Here is a 5,234-nt window from a genome sequence, read left to right as displayed (position 1 = left end):
CATAGTAGGAGTCAAAGGTGCACGAGGGAAATAGCAAATTTGTAGGTTAGATTTGATGAACTTCAATTCCTCACTAGTGTGTGATTGATATGTTTTCCCCTCCTCTGTTATTTTTTTCTTTTGGTAGCTAGAGGAATACATTCAGGTGTTGGATCAGGAAGATACATGTATGTGGAGTTACAGAGGAAGCCACCACTGCATTGCATGCCTGGACGGAAGGCCACGGGGGCAAGAATGCTGAGAAGCGTGGAAGAATGTTGACCACACAAGATTCGAAAACAGGAAAGGCATCCTGTTTCCTAGCCGATGGTCCTGAGAAAAGAATAACAAACTGTCAAGATGACAGATTTATTAGGGAACTGTAACCGGCTTTAGGAGGGCAACTAAAAACAGCTTTGTCACAGTTGAGACGAACGCGACACTCACGAATCACACACACCAACTCCGTTCAGAAGGCAAAAAACATCTTTAATTCTACAGAGCCTCTTTTATACAGTTTCTTGGCACTCGTGCTGTGTCCCCATTGGCTTCTACATTAACACCCTACAAAACTACTGGTTACTTGCAACTAACACCCATCTAAAACAATCTAAAGCAAATAACAGCCTCCCTAGAGCAAGTTGTGCTTTCTATATCTGTTGTTTTGGATTCTTGCTTCTGTTGATGTTAAAACTTCTCACGGGTACAAGCCAAATTCTCAAGGGTATAGAGTAATTGTGCTCAAATCAATGTCTGTGAAACTTTCTGAGCAGCTTGTCGGTTTCCACACAGCTTCTCAAGCTAAAAAGTATAAATGCTGTCTAACTTTACAATAAACCAGATTCACTTGCTTCAGCTTGTGTCTCTCACTTTCATATGCCACAAATGATGCCCGAACAACAGGGACTTCATTACTGCTGACATGATCCAGTCTGGTGGCGTACCCTGACCGAACCAATGGTGGGTGTGTTCAGCTGATCACCAAGGAGCTCCTTTCATCACTGGCTATAAAACAGGTTAGCCTTTGCGAGCGGTTGGGAAGCATTTCTTATAATGGGGCAAAGTGCAACGAAAGACCAAAAACTGCATAAAGACTGTCTGTTGTGTATTACCAGGGAACAAGGATATAAACTCCAACCCCAAAGACTTATACAGCTACTCATATGGGTCAGACAATTTTGTCCCTGGTACCCATCAGATGGCTCCTATGACCTTACTCACTGGCAAAAGGTCCTTGAATGTTTACAAACCCACCAAATTACTCATCACAATGTCTACCCTGATGATATTATTACTTGGCATATGGTATACTCTGCTTTGCAACAGTTTAAGGAAGTGGATTGAGTCCTTGCAGATGGTCCTCCTGCACCCCCATCAGATATTGTCGTTTTTGTTAATGAGACTTCACCTGAGAAGAATGATCCTGAGAGAGAAGATCCTTTTGATCCTGGCCCAGTTGACCCTGAACAAGAACCAGATTTATATCCTCCTCTAGCTCCAGCATGTGCTATGGCAGCAGCTTCTCCTAGAGTGGAAGAAATATTACAAACAGCAGGCAAAAAAGCTGTGGCAAATATTTCACAAACTCAACCACCTTATGCCACCTCTTATTCCTCTAGCGACTATGATGAGGAAACAATGCTACCTATAGGACCTGAATCAGAAAGATTTATACAGAAATGCTGACTACGGGCTTTGGAGGAGGGTGATACTGAATTTTTTCAAGCAATGCCTGTCATATATTGCAATCAAAACACATCACGGACAATTGTCATATGAAATGGAAAAGGAACTGAGGAAATCGGTGAAGGAAGATGTGTGGTGATCTGTTTACCCACTGCTTTTCTGATCCCATATTGTTCCCCCCACTTTCCCCTGCCCCTAGCCCTGGCCACTCCCTCGGGCTCTCCCTATTGGTTCCTGTACCCCAACTCCACCCATGTTCTGCCCGTGAGCCCCTGAGAAAAAGCTCCTGCGCCCGGATCATGAGGTGTCTCTGACTCTGGGGATCACCGGGAAAAGATGTAACTATTAAAGGTCCTCTGAAACCCTTATGGAGAGACCCTTCTCGCCTCCTTGGCCATCACTGTGTTGTAGAGCTGATAGCTGCCGGAGCAAAACTGCGGAGCCGTCCAAAATGGACTACAGGAGGACAGAATGGCTGTCCTGTCCTAAGAAGTCCCGCTGAGCTCCCATATTACCGCAGGCCTGGGTCCTAGGGTATATCACCATGTCCCGCAGCCATAGGGAGGAGGAGGAGAGAAGATCCAGCAGGCAGGAATTGTGCAGCAAGATTGATTTATTTATTCATTTTACAAACTCTTTTATAGACTTTTTTCTTCATAGTCTAATTGGACAAAGGATCAGCCACCCCTTGGGGGTGATTGGCTAAAATCCTAAAACATCCATTGTCAAAATATTTTTCTACTATACCATAAACAAGACTTTTCAAGGTTGCAGGTGGCTTGGTTGTTTACATTCCCTGCTACCTCTTCTGTGAGAGAGAAAAGTCTCTCACGGACTTAGAAAATAGCAAGAAAATCCTTGCTAGCAGCATTTTTGTATCTACACTCCCAGGGAAAGCTGCAGCTTGCTAAACTAAATCTAGCACCACAACAAAGATGGTTTACAATCCTCCTTTACTATGAATTTATTAGATACAATTGTGGAATCACATACTATGTTACCAGTGGATTGGAAATCTCTTTTTAAAACAATATTAACAGGAGGGCGATACTCTGTCTGGTGGATGGAATTTGTAGATTTGGCTCAAATTCAGGTGTTGAATAATGGTAATCAACAACCACCAATCAATATAATGGCCCCCCAACTTTCTGGTACAGGCATGTATGCTACTGCCCGTGCACAATTGCAAATTCTCCCACAGGCATAGGAACAAGCTACTGTTATCGCTCTGCGTGCACTACGAAAGGTACCTGATACAAAAAAATTAGACTCCAATTTTGCTGCTGTTCGGCAGGGTCCTCAGGAACCATATATTACCTTTATTGATTGATTGCAATCAGCCATTAGGTGGCAAATTGATACGCAGGAAGCAGCTGATGCTGTCTTAAAATCTCTTGCTTATGAAAATGCTAACAATGACTGTAAAAAAGCCCTGGACCCGATACATAACTATGTTGATGTTGAACTTTCTGATTATATCAAGGCATGTGCTAATATCAGCTCCGAACAATTTAAAGAAGAACTGATTGCTACTGCAATAGCCCAACAACTGCAAGTGGCCAGAGCAGCTATTAAGTGCTTTGAATGCAGGGAGCTAGGACATATAAGGAAGCAATGTCCAAAGGGGACAAAAAGGCAATAAAAAGCCCAACAAACCTTGTCCTCCCTGCCAAAAAGGGTTTCATTGGAGCAATCAATGCTGGTCTAAATATGACAAAGACTGCAACCCTCTCCCAAAGCAGGGAAACTCGAAAGGGGGCACAGTCTGGTGCCCCCAATCCAATGGGACCCACTCAATCAAACTCCAATACAAGCACAAACCTTGCAAGGGGCACCCCCAGGAGTGCTGGCTTGGACCTGGCTGTCAGCGCTACAACAGTCCTAAATGATACCTCTGTTCATCTGCTGCCCACCTCTGTGTATGGGCCATTGCCATTTCAAAAACATGCTTTACTCCTGGGACGCTCCTCTACCACCTGCAGAGGACTCATTGAATCCCAGGAATCATTGATGCCAACTATAAAGGGGAAATTAAAATCATGGCTTGGACTCCCAATCCTCCCTGTACAATGGCACAGGGAGGCCGATTGGGACAATTAATACTGCTGCCAGCAATTCCCTGTTCAGCACAGATCTTACAGCAACAACACAATGCAGAAGGATTTGGGAGCACAGGTACTCCACAAATATATTGGTCAAAAATCATAGGGGTACAACAACCATTACTCACTTGTCAAATAGAATCTAAGTCTTTTACAGGTTTAGTCGACACTGGTGAAGATGTTTCCATCATAGCCCGAAAGGAGTCGCCTCCTGAGTGGCCTCTGGCACCTTCAACTGTGATGGTAGCAGGAGTCGGTGGACAACAAATTCCCTGGCAATCAGCAAAAGAACTGCAGATCATCGGACCAGAGGGCAAGACTGCCACCTTGTGGCCATATGTACTCCCAAGCCCAGACCCTTTGTGGGGGCAAGACCTAATGACGCAATGGGGTTTGATCATTTCAACACATTTTTTATAGGGGCTGCTGCTCAAACTAACTTGGCTCACAAGTAAACCTGTTTGGGTAGATCAGTCACCCCTCAAAGGTGAGCAGCTTCATCAAGTCCAAATCCTCATACAAGAACAATTTCTTTTGGGTCACATAGTCCCTTCCACCAGCCCATGGAATACACCTATTTTCGTTATTCCTAAGAAACTGGGAAAGTGGAGGCTTTTACAGGATCTCAGGGCAGTCAATGCAATCATGTTACCTATGGGGGCATTACAACCAGGAATACCTAACCCCACAATGATTCCAGAACATTGGGAACTAGCGATAATTGACTTAAAAGACTGCTTTTTTACAATTCCTTTGCATCCTGACAACACACCTTAATTTGCCTTTTCTTTACCATCTGTCAATCATGAGACCCCTATGGAACGATACCACTGGGTTGTGCTACCTCAGGGTATGAAAAACAGTCCTACTATCTGTCAATTCATTGTTCACTCAGTGATACAACCAGTATGGCAAAAAATACCCATCTGTTTTGATGTATCACTACATGGACGATATTTTAATTGCTTCCGACTGCTCTTCATTCTTACATGATTGCCTCGCTGCTTTAAAAATAATGCTTACCAGCAGAGGCTTGTGCACAGCCACAGAAAAAATCCAAACAGAACCTCCTTGGAAATACCTGGGCTCTAAATTATTAGAAGCAACAATCACCCCACAGCCAGTAACTTTAAAAACCCACATACGCACATTGACTGTTTTGAAAAAGCTATTAGACACCATTAATTGGATTCACCCTTTATTAGGAATCACCACAGAAGAATTATCCCCTCTATTTCAATTGTTAAAAGCTGACCCACATTCTTCTTCCCCTAGGCAGTTAACAAAGACTGCCTGAGAGGCTTTGGCTGTAGCGGGTTGAGTTTGAAACCAGGCAGAAACACCAATTAAATGTAGTGGTTTTGGTTCAAAATATTCATTACTTACTTATTTTCCTTCTGTGAGATAAGAATTAGGAGAAAAGCAAAGCAGGCACAAACCTTAAACAGTTGCAGTACAATGAAAGAG

The sequence above is a fragment of the Corvus brachyrhynchos genome, unplaced genomic scaffold (assembly GCF_000691975.1).
Source record: "Corvus brachyrhynchos isolate BGI_N302 unplaced genomic scaffold, ASM69197v1 scaffold267, whole genome shotgun sequence".
Lineage (NCBI taxonomy): Eukaryota > Metazoa > Chordata > Aves > Passeriformes > Corvidae > Corvus > Corvus brachyrhynchos.
Note: the sequence above shows the minus strand (reverse complement) of the source record.